The 26,926-nt window shown below is 41.7% G+C and overlaps 1 protein-coding gene across 4 annotated transcripts in view; it reads right to left on the reverse strand.

Annotated features, from left to right (window-relative positions):
• The window catches only part of BMPR1B (bone morphogenetic protein receptor type 1B), a 447,531-nt gene that overhangs the window by 176,466 nt on the left and 244,139 nt on the right, over positions 1 to 26,926 (reverse strand). For 3 of the 4 annotated variants that reach the window (XM_008267582.4, XM_017347401.3, XM_051819553.2), the window contains one exon: positions 11,459 to 11,547. The gene's annotated coding sequence lies outside the window, so the exon portion shown is untranslated. Of the gene's footprint in view, positions 1 to 11,458; positions 11,705 to 26,926 lie in introns of those variants that run through there. The other variant, XM_051819555.2, reaches the window with a different exon arrangement.

The following is a 26,926-nucleotide window of genomic DNA, read 5'->3' on the forward strand; positions in this document are numbered from 1 at the left end:
AATTTTCCTGGGAAGGTCATGCGCAGCTACGTGGGGAATGAATGGTGCTATGTTAAGCATATGAGGAAGAACTGAAGTAGTAACTGGCTTAAAGCAGAAGAAAGGGGATGGTGTTTGGCCCAGCACCTAAGCCACAAGCTAAGACACCTGTGTCCTACATTGGAGTGCCTGGGTTTGAAACCCAGCTTCTTTCAAATGCAGACCCGACCCGGGGACCCAGTGGTGACAGCTCAGCCACTAGATCCCTGCCACCCATGTAGGAGATCTGGACTGAGCTCTAAGCGCCTGGTTTCCACCTGGCTCAGTCCCAGCTATGATGGACACTGGGGAGTGATTCAGAGAGAGTAACCCTCTTTCTGATTTCTTTGTTTCTCTTCCCCTCTCCCTTGCCTAATCCCCCTCCCCCCTCCCTCTCTCTCACTCTCTTCCCTCTCTCCAATAAACGAAATCAAGAGTGGTACTAAAATCTAAAGACATTAAAAAAATTTTTAGCTGCTTTCCAACTGATTTAAAGAATAAGATGATCTTTTCCATTTTGCAATTCTGGTGTCTTAGGTTCTAATTCTAATTAAGGAAAGAATTGACCAGCGCCATGGCTCATTAGGCTAATCCGGTTCTAGTCCAGTTCTAGTCCTGGGCGGGGCACTGGATTCTGTCCCGGTTGCTCCTCTTCCAGTCCAGCTCTCTGCTGTGGCCCGGGAAGGCAGTGGAGAATGGTCCAAGTGCTTGGGTTCTGCACCTGCTTGGGAGACCAGGAAGAAGCACCTGGCTCCTGGCTTCAGATCTGCATGGCGCGCCAGCCCTAGCGGCCATTCGGGGGGTGGGGGGGTGAACCAATGGAAAGAAGACCTTTCTCTCTGTCTCTCTCTCACTGTCTAACTCTGCTTGTCAAAAAAAAATATATATATATCATTAATGTCATTTATTTGCCTCTAACTCTGAAAGTCACTGTTCCCATTGTTCTCAAACTCACTTGTTCATGAATGGACCCATGCTGGGAATCTGTTTTTGGCTTTTTGTTTTGCTGTATTTTTAAAATTTTTTAGATTAGTTTTAATTTACATTACAATCAAAGGTTTAATGTTCCACTAAATAAAGACTTTAGGAAATAAAAGGTAAAAACACCATGTGCATTGTTCAACAGGAATATAGGAAAGGGCTATAAACAACAATCAAATCAAGACATTAATTTCAATTATATACAGTAAATTTTAAAATAGTCATAGCTTATTAAAACTATAGTGGTATATCATTCTTCTTCTTTTTTTTTTTTTTAACAGGCAGAGTGGACAGTGAGAGAGAGAGACAGAGAGAAAGGTCTTCCTTTGCCATTGGTTCACCCTCCAATGGCCACCGCGGCTGGCGCGCTGCGGCCGGCGGACCACACTGCCGATGGCAGGAGCCAGGTACTTATCCTGGTCTCCCATGGGGTGCAGGGCCTAAGCACTTGGGCCATCCTTCACTGCACTCCCGGGCCATAGCAGAGAGCTGGCCTGGAAGAGGAGCAACCAGGACAGAATCAGGAGCCCCGACCGGGACTAGAACCTGGTGCGCCGGTGCCGCAAGGCGGAGGATTAGCCTAGTGAGCCGCGGCACCGGCAGTATATCATTCTTAACCAACTGGTTTGACAAAGAATTAAAAAAGTTGGACAAAACACTATGTTTGCAGGAAAATTGATAAACACAGGCATTTCTTTTGTTTTTTTGATTGTTTTAAAATGTTAGCTCCATATATAAGGAAGAACGTGCGGTATTTGTCTGTGTGCAGCTTACTTCCCTCAAGTAAGTCTCCTGTTGTGACCATTTTGTCACAAAGGATCAAATTTCATTCTTTTTATAAAAGCTGGATACTATTTCACTAGGTGTATACGCCACATTTTCTTTATCCATTCACCTGATGGACTCATTGGTTGATTCCAAATTTGGCTACTGTGAACAGTGCAGCTGTAAACATGGTGATGGAGGTATGTCTATGATACAATGTGCTCGTGTCTTTTGGGTATATCCTCAGTAATGGGATTGTTGGATCATATGGCAGAATTATTTCTAATTGTTTAAAAATACATATTTTAATATATTAAGGTACATACTTTAAATATTTATTTATTTGAAAGGCAGAGTTATGAAGCGGGGTGGGGAGCAGGGAGAGGGAGGAGCAGACACAGAGAAATCTTCCCTCCGTTGGTTCACTCCCCAAATGGCAGCAATGGCTGGAGCTGGGCTGATCTGAAGCCAGGAGCTTCTTCTGGGCCTCCAACATGGGTGCAGAGGCCCAAGTACTTGGAAAATCCTCCCCTGCTTTCCCAGGTGCAATAGCAGGGATCTGGGGCGAAGTAGAACAGCCAAGACATGAACTAGTGCCCATAAGTGATATAGTGTCACAGGCAGTGGCTTTACCTGCTGTACCATAGCGCTGGGCTGCTATTTCTAGTTTTTCAAGAACTCTCCATAGTGTTTTTCCACAGTGGCTGAACTAATTTATATATTTTCATTTTATTTGAAAGAGAGACAGAGAAATGGTGGTGGTGGGGGGGGACTCCCATTTGCTGATTCGTTCCCCAACTGCCCAGTGTGGCCAGGGCTGGGCCAGACCCAAGCCAGAGGCTGGGAACTTAATCTAGTTCTCCCACATGGGTGACAGGGACCCAAATACTGTAGCTATCACCTCCTGCCTCGTAGTAGGTCCATCATCCAGAAGCTAGAATCAGGAGCAGAGCCAGAACTTGAACCCAAGCACTCAGATATGGGATGTAGGCATCTTGACCACTAGGCCAAATGTCCACTCCCAGGTCTGAGTTTAAATCACGACCTTACCACTTACTAGCTACATGAGTCTGACCAAATTAATTTATCCTTTAGGGTCTCAGGTTCTTTAGCCCCAAAAAGGAAATAAATCACCCAAAGGCCTATTACAAATAAGGATTTAAAAAGAATATCCATAAATACACATATAGCCCCTTTGATATACTGCAGCTACTATCAATGCATAATCTCTCACTCACCCAGATCATAGTTTATCAGGTCTGCTGTAACCTAAGGAAATATACAGCCTTAAGTCCACCATAAGTTCAAAATGTATGCCAAGTTAAATCTAACACCCCACCCTAGCATGTCCCAATGCTTAAGTCCCATTTAACAAAAAAAAAAAAAAAAAATGAACGTTTTTTTTTCAAAGAGATCAAATTTTAAAGGTAATACAAAATTAAGCCAGCGCCACGGCTCAATAGGCTAATCCTCCGCCTAGCGGTGCCGGCACACTGGGTTCTAGTCCCAGTCAGGGCACCGGATTCTGTCCCGGTTGCCCCTCTTCCAGGCCAGCTCTCTACTGTGGCCAGGGAGTGCAGTGGAGGATGGCCCAAGTGCTTGGGCCCTGCACCCCATGGGAGACCAGGAGAAGCACCTGGCTCCTGCCTTTGGACAGGCGCGGTGCGCTGACCGCAGCGCACCGGCCGTGGTGGCCATTGGAGGGTGAACCAACGCTAAAGGAAGACCTTTCTCTCTCTCTCACTGTCCACTCTGCCTGTAAAAAAAAAAAAAAAAAAAAAAAAAAAAAAAAAAGTAATACAAAATTAGAAGTAGCACAATTTAAATGTGCACCACAGGAATACAAAATAAAGGTGACTTCACAGAAAAGTGGGAAAGACAAACAATGGTTCAATAAAAGTTCTGAATGATTTGGTTAGTAAATTCCTTGTGGATCATAGCATTAACAGTTAAATAAACAATAAGTAAGTAAAAACAGTTTTCCTATTTCTGTGTAGAAAAGAGATTTCTTATTTCAAAGGAGGTCACGGGGGGCTGGCGCTGTGGCCTAGTGGGCTAAGGCACTAACCTGTGGCACAGGCATCCCATGTGAACGCTGGCTCTAGTCCTATATGCTCCTCTTCTGATCCAGCTCTCTGCTATGGCCTGGGAAAGCAGTGGAAGATGGCCCAAGTCCTTGGGCCCCTGCACCTGCATGGGGGACCTAAAAGAAGGTCCTGTCTCTTGGATTCAGCCCAGTCCAGTTCCAGCCATTGTGGCCATTTGGGGAGTGAACCAGCCGATGGAAGACCTTTCTGTCTGTCGTCTGTCGTGTCCCTCTCTAACTCTACTTCTTAAATAAAATAATAAAAAGAGATAAAGAAAAATACATATTAGCTTTAACAATAAAGATGCTACAAAAGTACTTTTATTTCAAAACGTAAGTGAAAAAATCAATCACCTGTGAAAGCACTTTTAACTAGTAAGTCTTTGAAGAAACAAGATCCTTTAATAATAACAACAACAACAACAACAACAACAACTTTAAGCCAAAAACAGCCTCTGGTAAAATATCAGTATACAAATAGATAAATGACCAAAACTAAAATTCTTATACTCAATTATCCCCTCAGATTAAAGGTCACTAGTAATTAAAAACATAAATACAAGTAAAAGATCACCTTCCTCTCTCATCTTGCATATTATAAACCTCTTTGCAGGCTCAATCGGACTTGCTCCAAATGGTGGAGTTAGAATCGTGCCAGGGGATTCCAACACAATACCATCAAGGTGGCATGTACCAATGCCATCTCACTAGTCCAAGTGATCAATTTCAGTTCACAATTAATCACACTGATAGGTCTAAGAGTCAAAGGGATCACACAAACAAGACAAGTGTCTGCTAATACTAACTGATAGAATCAAAAAGGGAGAGAACGATCCATCATGGGAAGCGGGATACACAGCAGACTCATAGAATGACAGATGTCCTAAACAGCACAATGGCCTCAGAATCAGCCCTTAAGGCATTCGTATATGGCTGAAGAGCCCATCAGAGTATTTTAGGCATGGAAAGCTAACACACTCTGGCAAAAAAAAAAAAAGAAGGAAGAAGGAAGAAGGAAGAAGGAAGAAGGAAGAAGGAGGAAGGAGGAAGGAGGAAGGAGGAAGGAGGAAGGAGGAAGGAAGGAAGGAAGGAAGGAAGGAAGGAAGGAAGGAGAAGACCTAAATGAAAAATCTCTGCGAGTGAGATCCCAGTGGGAAGAACGAGGCCATCAAAGAAGGAGGTACCTTTCTCTGAAGGGAGGAGAGAACTTCCACTTTGACTATGACCCTGTCTGAATAAGATCGAAGTCGGCGAACTCAAAAGGCTTCCATAGCCTTGGCAACTCATGACTAGAGCCTAGGGAGATTACTGACCCCATAAACAAGAGTGTCAAATTGTTAAGTCAACAACAGGAGTCACTGTGCACTTACTTCTCATGTGGGATCTGTCTTTAATGTGTTGTCCAATGTGAAGTAATGCTATAACTAGTACTGAAACAGTATTTTACACTTTGTGTTTCTATGTGGGTGCAAACTGATGAAATCTTTACTTAATACATACTAAATCGATCTTCTGTATATAAAGATAATTGAAAATGAATCTTGATGTGAATGGAATGGGAGAGGGAGCGGGGGATGGGAGGGGTGCGAGTGGGAGGGAAATTATTGCTGGGGGAGCCATTGTAATCCATAAACTACTTTGGAAATTTATATTTACTAAATAAAAAAAGAAAGATGGAAAAGAAACATTACAAATGAAAAGTTTCAATCCAATGGGAAACATCCACTGAGAAGCAAGCAGGCTTTCTCTGCTGGCGAGGGAGGTATGGAGAAGAGAGCACTTCAATGTCCCCACAAGAGAGGAATGGACAGAATTCACAGGCTAAGGTTAACAAGAACTCTGGGATATTTGGTCAGAAACCCTTCCATCATTCAGAGAGCAAGCAGCTGCTAACCAGCTCCTCAATATTAAAAGAATGAAGGGGCCAAATAGCTCCCAATGTCTTTGGGTTGAATACAGAATCAGAGAAACAAAGACCTACTAAGAATGTGAAAACCAGATTGATTTTGCCCCTCTACCTCTTTAATTATTCACAATTTGTTTTAAAAAATTGCTAGATGAAAGTCTGTATAACTTGGAAAAGCAGATTTGGTTCTCTGGGTTTTTTTTTTTAAATCAAAGTTGTTTTCCTGCTGTATAATTATCTTAAAAATCCAGTTACGAAGCAAAACATTACACTTATTCCCTATTACAATCTCTTGGATAGAATCAAAGCATAAGGACTGTTTCATAGTTTGTACCTTTTGTTTCAGGAGTATTTACTGTGTTCTACTGAAATCAGAATGCTTGTGAAGAGATGTGATCCTAACACCAGAACAGAGAAAAAAAAAAGACAGGAAAAATATTTCTATAAATTTATATATAAGCTATATTATACATGGTTTAGGTGTGGTTATGAGTAGAAAAGTACTCCACCTCACTTGACAGTAACTGTTATTAGCTTTAAATTTGAAAAATCAAGAAACAATGAAAAGTAGCCTACAACAACAAAACACAGATACACAACAAGTAGAGCTGTAAATACAGTACATAGAAAAATAAAGCAATTATAATCAGACAAGAAAAGTCACATTATTAAAATACTAGCCTTATAATTGCACACTTCTATTTTATTTCCATACAAATCTTAAACATTGAGAGCAAGCTTTTGGCAACCTTTGTTACCTGTCTGTGCCACAACTGCCCACCTAGAAAATGAAAGGGTAGAAGAAGAAAGGCTTCAAGGGTCCACTTCCATAATTAATTTATTCTCCTCTCAGGTTCTATGAATTTTATGCCATACATAGCGATAGAGAAATTCTGATTGGCAAGGCAAGCTGCTAATAGTAATAAAAGAAGAATTTACCCTCTGATAAAATCTTTCATGCTTCGTTTCAAGCAGAGTTCTTTGATCTCTGGTTGGCAGAGGTGGTGTTGCTAACATCTTTGAATGTCAAAGGCAAGCCTGGATTTCTCTCTTCACTGACTGGGAGGAGGTGCATTTCTATGGCTGTGAGCAGCCCACAGTCTTACACTCTGTGTATTATTGATACGCCAATGAGAACTATAAAATGTGTGCTTGTAGCTCTTGAGTAAGGCACCTTCTCCATATCTATGGGACCACGGGATAGTTAGATGGGAAAAATATGTCTGAAAAATCATTCCAAATTGAATGGTGGTCCATTCCAAGCAATTAAAAGGTTACCAAATTTTCCTATGAAAATAGCAGTTTTGTTTTCATTCCTAAGACAGATACAACTGGAAGTTAAATAAACAAGAGAGTCATATTCACTGTGTGGAAGAGGTTTATAGGGCCGAGAGAGTCATGGAAACTGCTGATAGAGTACTCCACGAAGTAAAAATAATCAAAACAAGAGAAAACGAAATCACTCTAAATTGTGCGTGAAACTTTACGTTTATTTCTGGTACACAAAATATTTTATATACAAAGTAAGTGCTTTCATGTATGATGGGCAAATAAAACACAATTAAAAACAAAATCAATGTTATTTTTATTGAGTACCAGACCTGAAAGAAACAGCTGCTATTTCTCAACTATTTCTTTAAACACTGACTTCCTTTTCTCTCAGCATTTCTATTTCTAGCAGCAATTCCTATTTCGACAAAAATGCAGAATCACCTTGTGGGTTGGAGAAAGCTCAAGTCAAGATTTTCTATTATTTCATTAAATCGTTAACTGTAAATAAAATTCCATGGCCTTTCTCTAGGATACCCGAGGAGGGACCTATTCCTCCCCCAAGGTTCTGGGTCGTTTTGGAAAGTGTGACACTGTCCTCAATTTGCTAGGGCATCATTCATTTATCACAGTAGTTCATGTGGTAGCAGGAGCAATTAGCAGATTGTGTTGACAAATTTTTTATCAAATTAATTAACTAAATAACACTTTGGGGTTATATGTCCCGAACTTACTTGTGCTAATTTACATAATTTTTGATGTTTTGTTACTCAAAATAAGTTTATCAGTTCAACAAATACCTATATATACAGACATACCTATACAAACACACATACACACACAAACACCATGGTTTCTGCTAAAAAGAGAAAATTTTTTGAAAAGCACTGGTCTTACTCTCAACACATTTACCATCTGTTTAAGGGACTTTCCTCAAATTACTGAAATTTGGAAATATATTAAAACAAAAATTCTATCAAGTAAAGTGTGTCCTTAAAATGAACAGGATAATGATTTTGTTTACTTCACATTCTGGACCACTTGCTATACACTAGATCTGGGGAAGCAAAGAATACATTTAACAATCTGGCAACGAGTTTCAAACGAAGCACAACACGTTCCATGGAGAAGTTTTACCAAGTTCTGGGACAGAGGTCTCTATGAGAGGCCACGCCAAAGACACTAAAGAGACCAGCAGGTCTCCGGGAGGGCTGCCTCCACCCAGGCTGGTCAGAATGCAAAGGGGTCTTTCCAGATGCAGCAGCTCCACTTCTAATCCAGCTCCTTGCTAACAGAGGGTTCCAGAGAGGGGCAATGCAAATGGATCAGTTTGAGAAGTGCAAGATGCGGAGCAGTGGCAGAGCGTCAGAGGGAAATGGGGATACGGTCAGTGCCTGGTAAGAGATGGAGGCAACAGCCCAGACAGGATGGTGGAAGAGAGAGAACTGCAGCAAGATCAAAGCCAGCCTCATAGCGTGGAGAAGCTTGACCTTGATTCTGGGGGGATGCAGGTGCCTGCAGGAAAGAGGTGTGTTTCTCAGGGTGGGAGACTGCTCACCGCAGGAGGAGCACAGCGGATGCACTGGGGCTGTAGCAAATGAGACTCAGGGCCGTGAGATCCATTAGGGAGCTCTGACAGTAATATTTTAAAGTAAACTCACTCATCAGGCTTTGGTAGACACTTAACATACAACACAAAGAGTTTCACGTCTTTTTCAAAATAACATACCTGCATATAAAATGTTATTTACAAACATTCTAACTAACCAAAATCAAGATTGACAATAAAGTGAAAAATAATATTGAAAAGGTATTTCAAGTTTTAAAATACTTAACTAGCCCTTCATCCAAATCCCATTTTAGACTCTATCACACAATATCAAAATTCTCTATTTCCTCTTTTCACTGAAAGGAAAACCTTTAGTTTCATTTTATTGCTTGCCTGCTTTCTGCCCGTTTTCAACCAGTACTACAGAAACAAGAATCCTGGAGGAATAAACTTATATTTAATTTAAAAAAAAAGGATAAAGAAGTAACATCATGTAAGTTTACACACACAATAAAAAAGATACGAATGAAACATCAAAATTACAATCCTGAGCATGAGATATTAAACAAAAGCAACGGCAAAGAAAAATATACAGATGAACTTGGCAGTCAGGTTCCTCAGTGGGACATGTTCTTTCTAGATCAACCATGAATGCACTTTTAAAATTATCACTTTCAAAAATCTAAATAATTGGGTTGCCATGGTGACAAAACAGGTTAAGCCACCACCTGCAATGCTGGCATCCCATATGCCTGGCTGCTCCACTTCCAATCCAGTTCCTTGCTAATGAGCCTGGAAAAGCAGCGGAAGATGTCCCAAGTGCTTGGGCCCCTGCACCCATGTAGGAGACCTGGGTATGACTCCTGGCTCCTGAATCAGCCTGGCCCAGCCCTGGCCATTGTGGCCTTCTGGGGAATGAACCAGTGACGGAAGATCTCTCCACCTCTCCCTTTCATTCTCTGCCTTTCAAATAAATAAAATAAATCTTAAAAGAATCTAAATAGGCTGGCGCCATGGCTCAATAGGCTAATCCTCCGCCTGTGGCGCTGGCACACCGGGTTCTAATCCCCATTGGGGTGTCGGATTCTGTCCCGGTTGCCCCTCTTCCAGGCCAGCTCTCTGCTGTGGCCCGGGAGTGCAGTGGAGGATAGCCCAAATCCTTGGGCCCTGCACCCGCATGGGAGACCAGGAGAAGCACCTGGCTCCTGGCTTCAGATCAGCGTGGTGCGCCTGCTGCAGCGGCCAATGTGGGGTGAACCAACGGCAAAGGAAGACCTTTCTCTCTAACTCTGCCTGTCAAAAAAAAAAAAAAAAAAAAAAAGAATCTAAATAACACCCACTAATAAATTGGTAGGCAAAATCTGGAAAAATACAAAGAATATTGAGTCAAAGGCTAAAGCAAGCATTAAATAAATGCTATAATTTAGTTTAGAATTCTTTATCAATGAGGTTAGCCTTAAAGCATTTCTGAATAAAACTGGTTTGGAAAAAACCTGTATCATTTCAGAAATCAGATATGCATTCAACAGAAGTGATACTGCACAACCATAGATCCTGGCTAATTTGAAGATGCTTACATTTAGACCTGTTCTGCCTGTTGTTTTGCATCTTGTTTGTCCCATGTTAGAGGGAGCTGGTTTCAGCATGGTAGACCCACCACAGAATCTGTGCCAGCATGTTAGCTTTTCCTTACATCTACATTGGCTATAGTATAAACTCTACAACATCAGTACTAGTATTTTGTTTTTGACTTCAATAGGTGCTAGAGAGAGCCCTTTGGAACTACTGCCCATCCACAACTGAACTTAAAAGTCGTAAATATCACGCTAAAGCTTCTGGTTCCACAATCTTAAAAAAAAAAAAAAAAAGAGAGAGAGAGAGAGGAAACTTTCCCTATGCCATTAAATACATTTTGTCTAGTTAAAGGCAAAGTTGTAGTGAAGTGACACATTTCTTTCCTAATCCACATATAGCAGACACAAACATAAGAGTTCATGCATTTCATGAGTCTTGTCAATCAGAAAGTAGAAAACTATTTCTTTCTGTGTGCTTCAGCACCATAGCTTTAGGTGATGACTTGGGGTATGCAGAACAATAACGATACACGAACGCATCACAGCACTATGAACATACAGGGCAATGTGTTCCCAGTGCTGCATGTGATGACAGGAGAAAACTTAACTATTGATCTGTAACAGGACATGCTACCGTTGAGTTGAAAGCTTAGTAGAGGGCACAGTTCATAAGGAACCAACCACAAGTCACTTGGTCAAGCACAGAACTTCTAAGTGCTAAGGTTTTTCACACCTTGGATTAAGCAGAGTTCGTACTTCTCATCACTCCCAGTTCTCTCTGTTCCCCAAGGTGGTGACTATTTCCCTTCAGTTCACTGTCAAATGAACACTGTTCTCTACAAAAAAAAAAAAAAAAAAAAAAAAAAACTGACCCCAGGTTGTCCCGTTCCCAACTTCTACATTTTGGTTTTGTCTACTACGTCTTCACACGTTCATCGAAATCTTCCCTTACATTCCATCTCTAGAGCCCTCAAACCTGAAGTTTTAGTACTGATAGCAGAGCACATGGAAATTCACCGAACGGGAGACCCCACGGTTGTCGGAATGATGAGACAGAGATCTGTTGCCAGGATGCAACAGGAACTTAGTGTGCGAGAAATGCTCCTACCACGCACAGTGAGACAACTGCGCACACACACAGCAGTGCCCAGAGCCGCACTGCCACCAAGGACAGTGTGTGAAGGCAGGCAGCCCCTCCTTACCGGCTTCAGCACGCCACCCAGAACCTCTGCCAACTGATGCAGAGCAAGCAGCCAACAGGGAGGTGGAGTTTACGAGAAAAAGCGAGACCAAGCTCGCTAATTACTTACCTTCTCGCTAGGGCAAGGCTTGCTGGTTTAACTTTTTGTTTCCTCTCTTGTCATCGCTCAGCACCAAATGATCCAGCAGAAGGCTGAACCTGACAGTGAAAAAGAAGTTTTGGGTTTTTGTTTTTGTTTTTTCAGAAAAACAAGTAGCAATCACAGTTTTCCTCCTCTGCGGTCCTGCTCAGCGGGCCCTCTGTGTTCTTGTTTCTCTGTCGTTTCTCTCCCAGCGAGGCAGCTACGTAGTGGTCTATAAATATTGACCCTGACACTTGCTCGGGGCTTTACTTGCTCATGGCACAGGTCTGTGTTACTGAACACCGTGGTAATGCGCCGGCGAAGTTCTCAGCTGCTCGCACAGAGCTGTGGATTGGCTCACTACCCGGCAACCCTGTGCCTGCCTGGAAACACCATTTTGCTGCCAGCTTTACAGATGCTATGGGCCTTCCCTGAGCCCAAGGCAGGCACAGGAGGGCAATTATGAGGTCTGCCTGAAGAAATACTGCTTTTCGCAAGCAGGTGGAGTGAAGGGGGCGGGCAGGGGAAGACAAGAAGCGAACTACTGCTTTGTTTTCGCCAAGCACCACCATCTCAAACCCTTAAGACGAGGCATGCCTAAACGTCATTCACTCAAGCTTCAGAAAGCCTGAAGTGCCACGTGGTAGGACTCACCGAAAGACACGGGGGAGCATCTCTCGAATAGTTTTTAATATTGTTTCTCATCAAATGAGGCTGAGGGGACTAACTGGCTACAAAAAGTGTTCTAACATAGAAGTAATTCACTTCCAGAATGACAAATATGTACTGGAAAGTACATCATTAATCATACAAATTATGTATTTGGTGAAAGAAGTTGAAATGTCATCTGAAAATTATTGAACCCACAAAATACATTGACTGGTAGACTTACAGTCATGAGAATTTGTACTATTTTGCTTTTTTGGAGATTCAGGATAAAAGCAGAGAAATGACACTATATAGTTTCCAGCTAGCAATAAACAAAATTTGCATTATCTACAAGTACCACTAATAATGTCCACAATATGAACCATTAGAAAATAAACCAAAGGCTATATGTTTTCCTTTTACTTATCTTGACAAGGATAATCATTTACTTCTTTCATTGAATTTTTTTTTAACTTTTCTAAAATATGTATTTGAAAGAAAGAGTGGCAGAGACAGACAGAGAGGGGAAGAAGAGAGAGGGAATATGAGAGCAAGAGAGGGCGAGAGAGCATGAGAGCCCTTCATCCGTTGGTTCACTTGCTAAATGCCCACCGGATGGGCCCAGGCTGAGCCAGGAACTCCATCCTGCTCTCTCTCGTGGGAGACAGGGGCCCAAGGACTTGTGCCATCTTCCGCTGCCCTCCCAGGCACACGAGGAGGTGGCTGGATTGGAAGCACAGCAGCAGAAAACTCAAACCGACACCTCAACATGGGATGCCAGCAGTGTAACCTGCTGCACCACATTATCAGCTCCGGTTTCTTTCCTGATTAAATCAAAGGTGAAGGAATCTGGTCCCCTACACATTTTACAGATGTAAAACCTAGGCCCCTCGTGGGTTACTGTGTCCTGGTCTCACAGCAACTTGGAGGCAGACCCAAATGAGAGTTCTTGCACTACTGCTCACAGTGCCACGCTCGGTATAATAGGGCAGAGATTCTCATACTCATTTCCAGGTCCATCTTCATGCAAAAGCTAACAGCAAATCTTATCAATAAATGTAAATATCACAGGCAGAAAGATAACCTGCATCAAACAAAGGTAGCCTTTTATACTTCAATGGACAGAAGAGGTACACACAAGAATTAACTCTCAAGCATCCTGGGCTTAATTAATTAGTATTTTTACAACAAATTAATTTATGGACAGGAGAGGTATACAGTTGGCTCTGGGGAGATAAGGATAAAATATAGCTCCTACTCTCCAAGCCCTTCCAGTCTGATTCCAGGTGGAAAGGAGCTCATCACAGGTCAGCGTGTTGAGTAAAGAGGCAAGGACTACAGGCAGGTCCTGAAGGGGCAGCTGAGTCAATGGGGAGGGGCTGCAGCAGGTCCCTCCTTTCTCCAGGCTTCCAGGTCTTAGAGCATGAGCAGAAGGTAGAGAGACAAAAGAAAGAAAGAAAAACAGATGCCCAAAAGCAGGAAAGGGCATGATCCGCACATGGAACATCAAATTGTTTCTTTTTGCTGGAGCATAGGGTGTAAGACAGAAAATGGTTAAAAAGAAATAAAAACTGAAAGGAGAAAGGTATGCAGTCATTTTATCAAGCAGGATCATAAACTTGGGTTTTACAGGGTAGGGTAGCCTATCAGTCTCCAACTACTTTTGTTCACAAATTCAAGAGTATTTAAGAAATTCTGTAATGCTCAGGCATTCACAAGTTAACACACACAATTTTTCACCTATGGCAAAGTATATACAAGTGTACTTTGAAAAGGTTTTGAAAAATGAAATTAAGGATAAGCTTATTCTGGTCCAAACCAAGTTTGTGCTCAGATATATGAAGGGTCTTCAAATAGTTCATGGTAAATACATAGAATGACAAAAGGCACACAGAACATTTTGTACTAAAATACACTATTGGAAATATTGGCATTTTAAAACAAACTGTTTAAAGTATGCTCAATAGATTCTAAATCCATGGTAACTTAATATAAGCATTCCCCTTATAAACAATAAATAGACATTTCTTTTAACAGCTGAAACTTTTACGTTGCTTTTCTTGACTTCATTTCCATCTCACTTTCCATAAAATTTTATGTAATATATTTTATAATTAGAAGTCTCTAACTGTTCACCCTGCCACACTTTGCAATGAAAATGTAATGCATTAGTTGGAATTGTTACATCTTCCATGATTCCAAGGCAATGTACCATAGTAAGATCTGGGATGGAGGACGGTGTGCCCTTTTGGGAGCCTTGATATTATATAGACCAATTTTAGTAAAGTTATAGGCAGAAGTTGAGAGTCTTATCATGGACTCCATTAAAGGTAGCCCTTCAATTGCTAAGTGAACAAGACCAGTCTGAAAGGCTGTATATTGTATGAAGCCAACTGTAGGACATTATGCAAAAGGCAACACAAAGGGGACAGTCAGGAGATGGGACTGCCAGGAGAGGCTGATTGAAGCAAAGGGGACTTCCAGGGCACTGAAACTACTGTGTTGCAGATGCGTGATGCTGTGTATCTGACAAAACCTACAGCACTGCACAGCACAAGGAGGAATCCCTAACCTAATGCAAACAAAAACTCTGGCGAGGTCTCGTCCCTTGTCTTTCTGAAGCCTATGGCCCAGAGGGAGTTGTTTTCATGTATTGAATGATTTGTGTCTAACAAGGGCTTTAGAAATACTCTAACACTAAGAACAGCCCTGACAGATTACTATGCTTCTGCCTTTTTTTAAGATAAAGAAAACGAGGCTTAGAGTTATTAAGTGGCTTGTCTGAAGTCATAGAACTAATAAATTATAGAACTGGGATTCAACCCAACTCTGTCTGACTGGACTATAGGACCTCAGACTGCCTCTATTATCAGCCACTTAAGTAAGAGGCAAAGGCAGAGGCTGCCCTGGCCAGGAAAGGAAGCAGACTAAGCAATGCCTTCACCGAATCAGGGAGGAATGAATGAGCCTCAGCCTGCATGGCTCCCCAGGGACTGCTAGAATTTTCATACTAAGTATTGCAAAGTAGCAGAGAGATGCGACTAACATATTCATTATTGGACGAAATTAAAATAACTGATAAACTCTACTGGGAAAATGTTTATCTTCAATTTCATCAAAGGGTTAAGGAACAAAGAGTCAAAGAAAGGTGGCTTGGGTACCTGGATCTTGGCTAAGACAGAAAGAAGAGGGAGAAGTTTAGAAGAGGGGGATGGAAGGGAAGAGGGACTCCATTTTGGACATGATGCAATGTCTGTGTTGTATCCCAGTGGTGATGTCTGTAATACAGGAGAAAGACCACAACAAAACAGTAGTCTCCTATTGTTGTTCTGCTTCAAGTTGTGTCAACATATTGTGTACCCTCATCACAAAAGCCAACAAGTCACTTAAAAATACCAGTCAAATCACATTCATCTTCCAATCAAAACTCTGCCCTGCTCCCCCATTTTTTTTTTTATTTGACAGGTAGAGCTACAGACAGCCAGAGAGAGAGAGACAGAGACAAAGATCTTCCTTCCATTGGTTCACTCCCCAAATGGCTGCTATGGCTGGCACTGCGCCAATCCGAAGCCAGGAGCCAGGTGTCTCTTCCTGATCTCCCTTGCAGGTGTAGGGGCCCAAATTCTTGGGCCATCCTCCACTGCCCTCCCGGGCCACAGCAGAGAGCTGGACTGGAAGAGGAGCAACCAGGAAAGAATCCAGCGCCCCGACTGGGACTAGAACCCGGGGTGCCAGTGCCGCAGACGGAGGATTAGCCTACTGAGCCGCAGCGCTGGCCTCAAACTAAATTTTAACCCCTATGAAGTTTCAATAGAATTTTTAGTAGATAAGGGAACTATGCAGAAAAATGCAATTACAGAAAAAATGTGCAAATCTCTGTTCTATATTGTAAGTTCCTACACTGATGTTTTTAGTTGGTTAATAATACCCTATCAGTCAGTGTGAGGAATTGGAATTGCAGTCTAGTTAGTTAATGCTTTAATCTAAAGTTTCCTTGAACTTACAAGTTAAAAAAGTAAAAAGCTAAGCACTGAATGATTTTAAAAGACATTGTTGACAGGCCTAATCAGATATGAATGCTACAAATTCATTTAACACTATAAACAAGGAGGCACTCCTCTCTGGAACCATTGGGTAACAGTAAAATACTAGCGCCCACCTGTGTCCACCTGAGAGGACACGTGACTTTCAGCGTGATGGCTGAGGACAAACACATTGGCTCCACCACGTCCTCAACAGAAGTAACTACGGCTGCTTTTCTGACCCCTCCGGGGGCCTATTATTAGTCCTATCACATCCAGAGTCAGTTATCTTTAACTCTGAGGTTCTTTGTTCCCAAGTAATAAATACTTTGGGCTCCGGAGACCCCACAGGAATATCATATATAAGTCTACCAACCTTTGCTGCTGCCTTTATCTCAAGCACTTATCTGCTATTAGTTTAAGCAGTATTGACTGTATTTATTAATTAATAAATAGCCCATTTGTTCTTTTCAACTGAAACAATATGGTATGTACATCTAGAAGGAATATACTAAATAAGCAAACCATTGCCTAGAATGTGTGTCTATTTTAACTTTGATTGACATCACTGAAAACTAATGCCAAACTAAACTAAAACACCTTATAATTTATGAATAGAAATCTTTCTGAAATTCACAAGGCATAGAATACACATAACCAGAATCAATAATAAAGTTCAACTATGTTTAATGTAATAAGGTAGTAATAAAGAGTCAAACATATCAGATCAAGTTATTTTTATTTTATAATGTCTTGCTAACTGGACATTTAAAAACTTCACTGGGGCAGAGGTTGTGGTGTAGTGGATTAAGCCTCTGCCTGCGACACCAGCAATCCCATATGGGCACCAGTTCAAGTCCCTTTTGATCTAGCTGCCTGCTAACGCACCTGGCAAAGTTGCAGAGGATGGTCCAGGTGCTTGGACCCCCCACCACCCACATAGGGAGCCCAGGTGAAGATCCTGGCTTCTGGCTTCAGCCTGACTGTTGAAAGCCATTTGGGAGTGAACCAGCAGATGGAAGATCTCTTTGTCTGTCTCACCATCTCTCTTTACCAATCTTTCAAATATAAATAAATCTTTTAAACAACAACAACAACAAAAAAACCACCTATCGCTCTTCATGCTTACTGATAAGAGAGTTTCTAGCCATGTATTAGTATTTCCATTTGTTTAAAGGACAGTCAAAAAAAGTTCTTTAACATTATAAATATTTGCAATGCCATTTTGAGAATTTTGTACTTTTTAAAAAGTTTCCAGTTATTAATATCAGCATATATCTTTAAATAGAGATTTCTTAAAGTTAAAGAAACAATCCTTACTAATTTCAGGCTTTTTACTACCACTCCAAAGGGGAAATTAGATTAGGTTTATGTGAGAATAAATATTTGGATAAGAATTTTTAATTCCCCTAAATCTCTGGATAGTTCTAATATCCAGATGAGATTATTCTTGGACTTTCAAACAACTAATTTTTTCCTCATTAAGACACAGGCCGAAAATCTTTGCCTCTTTTTAGAACTAATTTGAGGATCTTTTAATTCATAAAAATAATTAACAATCTACCATTAGTTTAAAGGGATGTTCATTTTTAAGAAAAACTGCAGTACCTTTTACTCCAGACAGTGGAACTGGAATCTCCGGAATACTAAGTGTGCCCTCCCAGGTGTGTGTTGGTGGTGGGGGCTGGGAGAGGCTCCTGGAGAGGGGTCATAAAGGTGATTCTAAAAACAGCCATATCCCCTAAACAGCACTCTGGCCTCAGAATCAGCCCTTAAGGCATTCAGATCCCTCTAAAAAGCCCATGAGAGTTTCACAGGCATGGAAAGCCAAGACACTGTGCCAAGAAAAATTACCTAAATGAAAGATCTCTGTGAGTGAGATCCCAGCGGAAAGAACGGGTCCTCAAAGGAGGAGGTACCTTTCTCTGAAGGGAGGAGAGAACTTCCACTTTGACTATGGCCTTGTCTAAACAAGGTTGGAGTTTGTGAACTCAAGAGGCTTCCGTAGCCTCTTGACAAGAACCTTGGGTGATTACTGACACCATAAATAAGAGTGCCAATTGTTAAATTAACAACGGGAGTCACTGCACACTTCCTCCCCATGTAGGATCTCTGTCCTTAACGTGTTGTACTATGCAAATTAACGGTAAAACTACTATTCAAACAGTACTCTATACTTTGTGTGTCTGTGTGGGTACAAACTGTTGAAATCTTTACTTAGTATATACTAAGTTGATCTTCTGTATATAAAGATAATTGAAAATGAATCTTGATGTGAATGGAATGGGAGAGGGAGCAGGAGATGAGATGGTTGCAGGTAGGAGGGAGGTTATGGGGGCAAAAGCCACTATAATCCAAAAGTTGTACTTTAGAAATTTACATTTATTAAATAAGTTAAAAAAAAAAAAAAAGAAAACAGCCATATCAGGAGAGGTTATCTCAGCTGACAGGAGAGAAGCAAAGCCTGGAGGATTCCTTAGAAAGCTAAGGCCTTAACTTCATTATGATGAAAAAGCAGACATCTCAGCCTTTAAAGATTCAGCAAAAACCAACTCAAGGTCTCCATGGGGGAGGAGAATACTTATCTCCAAAATTTAAGGTTTTTGTTTTTAACCATTTATTAATCATATGGTGGTAGTTCATAAAATACTATTCAATGACTGAATTTAACGAGGCAGTGAAGCAGGAATGTACCATGATTCATAAAATACAAACAACATTGATTCACTTTACACTACTCTGTGATAAACATGCTTTCACATGGCGTTTTTAAACTGGGAAGCTGCAGAATATCACCATTCAATAGCATATTTTTCTAACTACAATATATTTCAAATAAAAGAAGAAGAAATAGGAATAAAACAATAGTGCAAACTAATTTTATTAAGAAATGAATGAGGCCTCCATTACTTGGCCTACCTATAAAACGTGGTTGATGCTACTGGCAGGCCTCATTGACAAGACCTGAAATTGTCTTGACGTGTGGCATCAAAAGTAACTGAAGACTAAGGGAGGAAAAAAGACTAAAAATGAAATATCTGTTTTATTTCTGTACTGAAGGATCTAATATTGTCATGTACAATACGTACTGTGCATTTTCATGAACATTTCCAACAGCCAAATACATTACATAGTAAGATGGATTGAGGCACTACTTTTAGTTTTGCAAAGCTTTAATTTCATGGGACTACTTTGGAATAGGTGAAAACTGTACAAGAATATTTTTCCCTCCTCTAATTTGCTGCTTTCTGGGATTAGGCCTACCTTGAGCAAGAACAGAGCTAAAAGTGGGCCAAGGATACAGGAGATGCGAAAGCAGATGAAAGAGCAAGAATTAAGATCACCACAATGCTGTTTTATTTTATGACCCTTAAAGAGATGAGATAATGCTAACAAATGCCATATCAATTTGGTAGTCAACCTGTTTGTTTTGTCTTAAAGGAAATTTGCATCAAATCAAACTAAACATTCTGTATAAATATTTGTGTTTGGAAAACCATTATAAACAGCTATTTATGCTTGATACTTCATGTTAGTACACAACATGAAAGAATTTTTAGAAGTATAGGAACTTTGTAAAACATTACTTTTTATTACTAAAAAAGTTAAAAGACGACATGATGAAGTCTCCCAATTCGGGGCAATATACCCACAAATGGACAGCTCTCACCTCAGTCTCCTGGGTGTTGGCTAACCACAGAATCCTTACTTTGCCATGCAAGCTAACCATTCAATGCTCCACTTGTTTACCTCTATTTCCAATTACTTATTATAGATGCAAGTTTCTATCACTCAAGCATCTCTGGAGTGGGCTTCATCCTTTCCCTTCCTACCAAAATTCAGGCTTAGCCTTTACATAACCTTAACCAAATTATCACAACCTAGTCTCCCTGTCAGCACTTTCCCTTCTCCTCCACCAATCTTCTGCATTATCGTTCCGTTTTTAAGATGTTTTTATCGACACCTCTTCTTGCTGACAACACAGAGCTCAGACTCCTTAGCAGAGAACACAGCCTTCTGCGCCCTCCTGACCTGGGCCCACGCTTTCAGTTTCACTTCCCCTTCGCCCAGGATGCAAATCCCACATAGCACTCTCCTGACACACCAAACCACATGTTCACTGGAAAAGCCGTGTGCAGCGTTTCCACACTTCTGCGTCTCTTCACAGAATGACCTCCTGCTAACCTTCATTCCTACGGAGTAACACTTAAGTCTGTACAGAACCAGATCCAAGTAGGTGGGAATGCAGAGACAAATCAGGGTAAGGAAGATTTCTTTGGGTGCTAGGACACTCGTATCAAGACTGCTTGCTTTCTGTCTCCTTCTTAGAAATGTGACACATGGCTTAACTTGTCCGGGTAGTGTTTCCTCCTAAACACAGAGGGGAAAAAGCATGTGGAGTTCCCAAGCTCCCACTGACGAGATAACACTGCATTTCAGTCCAATTTTCTGGGACCCAAAAAGCATTTCTGTCTGAACAACCAACTCCTCTTTCTACTGTGATAGAAAATGAGGCAATGAAAATATGTCCATTTCATCTGTGCAGGTTTCCTTGTGAAAGACCTACTCACCACCAGGTAAAATTCCATGTAATACTACTGTAGGGCTTCTGCATCAGGATACAATCTGATACAGGAACTTTAAATAGGATTCGAGCGCTACAATTACGACAAGAGTACCCGTGCGACCAATAGGGCCTCAACATAGAGAATTTTAAATATTTATGGGCCCAAAGATTTCGGTAAGTTCTTTGGGGTAGAACAACAAAGTTCAAAGCACACTGATGAAAAGTTATCATTGGGTTTACTGGCAATCAACATCAATTAAAAGCTACATTTTAAAATGCATATCAGGTGTTACTGGAAAATGCATCTATCTGAATAGCAACTATTGAAAAGATAGCAAAAGAGTAAATAATGTATAAAAGTCCCAAGTGAGTGATGAAAACCCCGTTCAATGACAAGCCACTCATCAGCTGGACGCCAGTACTCAGACTCATTGGCGCCAACAACGTTTTCTTAATTTCCTAAGCGTGCAAAATATCACACTCCACCAGTTGGCTTAGGATATTCTCATGTTGTTGCTTAATTCTATTAAAAACTATTTCAGCTTAAATTACTGAGAAATGCAGTTCATAACCTTAATTATCAGTTCTAATGCTTGTGAAATATTTTGCATGTACACTATGTTGTCAATCGATAAACACATCCTAAGTACCTGTTGTGGGCCTCGCACATTGCACCACAGTCTCTGTTCTCAGTTGGTGAGGGAAGACAAACTGGTACATGGATCCCCCAAGGCAATATGGCAACAGCAGGACACAGACACACCGCACAGAGACAATCCTGACCATATTCAGTGCCAGGGCTGCCCCATTTCCTGTATACTTCTCTGTTGACATTTCTACTCATGCCTTTAATTCTCATTTTTATTTTAAAAATAATTTTATTTATTTATTTGAAAGGCAGAGACAGGCCTTCCATCTGCCGTTTCATTACCCCAAATGCCCACAATCACTGGGGTTAGATTAAGACAAACCCAGGAGCTGGGATCTCAACAAGGGTCTCTCACATGGGTGACAGGAACCCATGTTCTTGAGTGATCACCAGCTGTCTTGCAAGGTGTGAATTATCTGGAAGCTGGATTGGCAGCAAAGGAGCCAGGACTCAAACCAGGAACTCTGACATGAGGTGTTCATGTCCCACGCATCAACTTAACTATTGTGCCAAACACCTGCTCTGCTACAAGCCTGCTTAATCTGCATATTGTTCATGGATTCACAAGATACTTATTGAGCCATTGCCATGTGATGTGCTTGATTTTAAGTGTTGGGAATATGATGGCGAACCAGATAGGCCAGGTGTCTATCATCTGAGACTTCATTCCAGTAGGAAAAAGAAAAACAAACGAACCTGACAACATCATATAGGTAAAAAGTAGGCTGGAGGAAAGAAAGTTTCAGACAGAGAACTTAAGGAAAGTTCTACTGAGGCAGAGGTTGGAATAGTGAAAAGCAGCCAGCCATGCTCTCCTAAGGGAGAGCGTTTCAAACAGAAGGAACAGTGAATGGAAAGTTCCCCTGATTAAGACATATTCAGGCCGGCGCCGCGGCTCAGTAGGCTAATCCTCCGCCTTGTGGCGCCGGCACACCGGGTTCTAGTCCTGGTAGGGTCACTGGATTCTGTCCCGGTTGCCCCTCTTCCAGCCCAGCTCTCTGCTGTGGCCCGGGAGTGCAGTGGAGGATGGCCCAAGTGCTTGGGCCCTGCACCCCATGGGAGACCAGGAGAAGTACCTGGCTCCTGCCTTCAGATCAGCGGGGTGCACCGGCCGCAGCGCGCCGGCTGTGGCGGCCATTGGAGGGTGAACCAACAGCAAAGGAAGACCTTTCTCTCTGTCTCTCTCTCTCACTGTCCATTCTGCCTGTCAAAAAAAAAAAAAAAAAAAAAGACATATTCGGTGTTTAAGCAACAAGTGGGTGGGCGTGAGGGTTGCAGACACTGAAGTCAAACAAATACATGGTGGCTGAAATATGCATTGTCTTGGGTTAGTGGTTCTTAGACCATGCTGCACATTAACATCGACTGTTTTTTATTTTATTTTATTTTTTTTTTTTATTTTTGACAGGCAGAGTGGACAGTGAGAGAGAGAGACAGAGCGAAAGGTCTTCCTTTTGCCGTTGGTTCACCCTCCAGGGGCCGCCACGGCCGGCGCTCTACGGCCGGCGCATCGTGCTGATCCAAAGCCAGGAGCCTCGTCCTTCCATGGAACAAACTGCTGGAATAGTCCAATAACGTAAACAGAAATTGCAAGATAAAAAGTTGACTGGAAATTTCTGCCACGCATCTAACTGTTGAATTTCTACCTGGAACTCTGATAAAAAGGAGACATATCCCTTCCTTTCTAAAGTTAGCAACCTCTCTTTAAGGACAACAAAAATGAACGAAATTATTGAAGTGCTTTTCTTTACAAAGTCAGTTCTCAAATGAGTTCTTTTGGAAATGCCCAAGGCAGTTACATCCATTTTTCAGTTCATTGCATTACTGTATTCTCCTCGTGCTTTTTAGACCCCACTTGCTGTTAACCTGTGAATAATTTTGTTTGTGTTGAGAAGAAAAGAGGCACAGAACACTGGAAATAGGATGTGAATTTCGCTTACCCTTTTTATTATTCCTAACACTGCCCGCCGGGATTCTGCTAGTGTGGGTCATGTGTGCTGGATCCCCTCTGCCAGAAGCTACATCATCTGGTGGCACGTTGTTCTGATAAGAGCTCAGCCCCGAGAGCTCATGACTCAAGGAGGAGTGATCTTTGAAAGTAAGTGCTGCTGCTTTCCTAAGACTGTTGGAACCTGAGACTCATCATGAGTTTGCCTGACGGCTTAAACATTTGAATGCATTTATCCAGGACAGCTGCCATTTCTATTGTTCAAATAAACACACTGGAATACTTTTACTTGGAGTAAACTTAGCAGAAAATATTGTCCAAATTGTAATAAAGAGTCACATTTTCCAGCTCTTAGTGTCACTGTAGGTTGTTTTTTTAACAGTTGATAATCAAACATAAACTATGCAGACTAAATTAAGTTTTAAGTAAAGCAGGGGCTGGAGCTGTGGCACAGCAGGTTAAGCCACAGCTGGTGACTGTGGCACCCATACAAGTGCTGTTTTGAACAGCACAGCTCCACTTCCAATCCAGCTCCTTGCTAACGCACCTGGGAAGCAGTGGAAGATGGCTCAAGTGCTTGGGCCCATATGAGAGATCTGGATGAAGTTCCAGGCTCCTGGTTTTGGCCTGGCCAAGCCCTGATCTTTGGGGCCATTTAGGGAGTGAACCAGCAGATGGAAGACCTCTCTCTCTGTAACTCTGCCTTTCAAATACATAAATGAACCTATTTTTAAAACCTGTAAGAAAAGCAAAAGCACCAAGTACTGGTCCCACTGCAGGAAAGCAAACCGGCTGGTTTAAACCTGAATCGATTGTGTTGCAGCCTGGTAGTCCCAGGCGTTCCCAGTCAGCTCCCATTAGCACAGGGCAACACACCACTACTCAAAGGACTTCATTACAAGTGCAACCACTTGAAAGAAAATAAGCTTGATACTCCTCTACCTCACCTACACAATATTTTATCAAGATTGCATATATAAATATTACACTACCACAGACTATTCTTTACAGGAATTTAAGGCAGCAAATTTTTCTGCACAGCCCATTGGTCAAGGAATTCAAAACATGTGAGCTGAAATGAATCACAACTTCGACTCAAACCATTCTTCTTAAAGATCTACCTGATAAGCCAGCCAGGGTAATCTCCCTATCTCAAAACGGCCTTCACATTCTTTCTGCACTTCACTGAAACACACAGTATTCTCGAGTCACAACAGACACCTGTCTGTCTTCCCTTTTCTAGTAGACAACGCCTTACTTGAAATCAGGAGCTATGACTTACACGCTGTTGGCACACTCAGAGTCTTCCTTAAACAAACACCTCGACAGTGAAGACGGATCAGCCTCACACTCTGGAAGGGAAGAACCATGAAGGCAGCACAGAGTGCTGCAGGCTGCACACAGACACTAGCGCGTGCAAGCCCTCTCTCCATCTCGCTAGCCTGCAAATCCCTGCAGTGAGTGGCACTGTTCTGTCCTGGCAAGAAGGAGGGATCAACAAGAAAAAGGACAGCTGATTAAAGATTGCACACTCAACTGAAACTCAAATAGGGCCATGATTTCACTCAGTCGCTCATGCCTTAGGAAATAATGTTATCTAATTTATGCCAGGCGTCTATTACATACAAAAATAAATAAGACACAACCACTACCTCCAAATAGCACACAAAAATCTATAATGCATAGTAATAAAAGCATAGCAAGAGCAAAGCATAAGTGACAATAAAACAAGCACCTAATCCCCTAGTGAACGCAAATAGGGTCTAGGAGAGGGACAGAGGGGATTCATTCCAGAAAGAGGTCCAGCTATGATAGGCTTTTTCTTCTGTACAAGGAGTGTCAGCCAACTCCCTAGAGCTTGCACAGGGACAGCAGTGCATGGAGTGTCAGTAGACAAGGAGAGGACCTGTGCCACCAGCAACGAAGAGCCCACTGAGCAGTTGTAGGAAGCACAGGGCTAAGCTCTGAGTTGTGGAACAGAGGCTGGGAGGGAGCAATGCTTATGAGGCAAGCAAAATAATATAAAGGCCTAAAAGTTTTACTTGTAAATCATTACTAAATTCTGGCTTACAGGAACCTGTACAATGAACTTATGTACTTAACACCATTACCACCATGATCATCAATGAGTCAGTCACCAGCCCCCTTTGAAATAAGCTCTAGAATCTGGTAAGAAAACTAGTAAATACGACATTTAAATCCCTCTTAAAGGAAATGAAGGACACGTTTAATTTGCAAGAATAAGTAAGGACAAACTAAATAACAAAAACACATTGGTACATATCTTTCATTGTACACTCAGATGCAAAAAGAATCAACTGAAATGATTTTACTTTTTTTAAAATGTCTTTGACAGAGAAATAGGGAGAAAAAGATATCTTCCATCTGCCATTTCAGGCCCCAAATGGCCAGAAATGGGCCACACTGAAGCCAGAAGCCAGGAACTCCAGCTGGGTCTCCCACATGGGTGGCAGGGACCCAAGAAGTTGGCCATATCCACTGCTTTCTCATATGCATTAGGAGGAAACTGGATCAGAAACGAAGCAATCAAGAATGAACGGTGCTGATACGGGATGCTGGCGTTGCAGACAGTGACCTACCCCTCTGTGCCACAAAGCCAGCTCCAGTCTTAAAATATTTTTAGCAAAACCTGACATTCCAATAATCTACCCACATCTACTATTTTTATAATTCAGTTTTCAATGTTTTTTCTTGTTTTGGAGGGAGAAAGAGGTAAAGAGACCAAAATAGACAAACAGAGCTTCCATCTGCCAATTCACTCTCCAAATGCCCACAATGCTTGGGGCTGGGTCAGGGCCAAAGCCAGGAGCTGGGAATGAAATCTAGGTCTTCTAAGTGGGTGGTAGGAATCTAATTACATGAACTGCCGGCACCACGGCCTCCCAGGTTCATTGGCAGGAAACTGGAGTTGGGAGCCAGAGCCAAGAATTGAACCCAGGCACTCCAAAATTGGATATGGGCTAAACACCTGTCCCGTCAATGTTTTTCATGTTATCTTTGCTGTATGCTGCTTTTACAGGTTTACTACCTCCTTAATGATTTAATTTCTCTTGTATGAAAGATAGTTCAACAGTCTTAAAAATCAGGTGTTAATTAAAAGAGCAAACCTATTACCAATTGTATCAAGCTTCTAGGTTGAATTCATGTTATAGCACCCAGGATTTGCCCTGAGGGTGAGTCACTGAGGTACAATTATGGTAATTACATGGAACAAACAAGCCCGTGTTGAAACTTATTCTAGTGTAACTGATTCCACTCTATCCACGCTTTGGCTGTATTCTAGAACATCGTTCTTATTAGTTAATGATTCACTAAGAAACACTGCCTTCAATTTTGCAATAACTGAATTTTCATTGTCAAAGGCTAAATTGGCGGCCACAAAGTGGTGTGCTTTGTTAGGTACAGTAATTCTCATGAACTGGGAGGACTGATTCTGGCACTCTCCCTTCATTTTTTACCACCTTTGATCCTTTCAAGCAGGCTCCATGGAACCTGGTCCCTTGGTAACCCTGTGAAGGCGCACTTGGGCTTCACACAGGTACCAGCTTTCTGGTCCTTGGTTTTCCCAAGACGCTGCATACCTGGCTCTCACAAGACCAAG

This window comes from Oryctolagus cuniculus, chromosome 8 (genome assembly GCF_964237555.1).
Source record: "Oryctolagus cuniculus chromosome 8, mOryCun1.1, whole genome shotgun sequence".
In the NCBI taxonomy this organism is placed as follows: Eukaryota; Metazoa; Chordata; class Mammalia; order Lagomorpha; family Leporidae; genus Oryctolagus; species Oryctolagus cuniculus.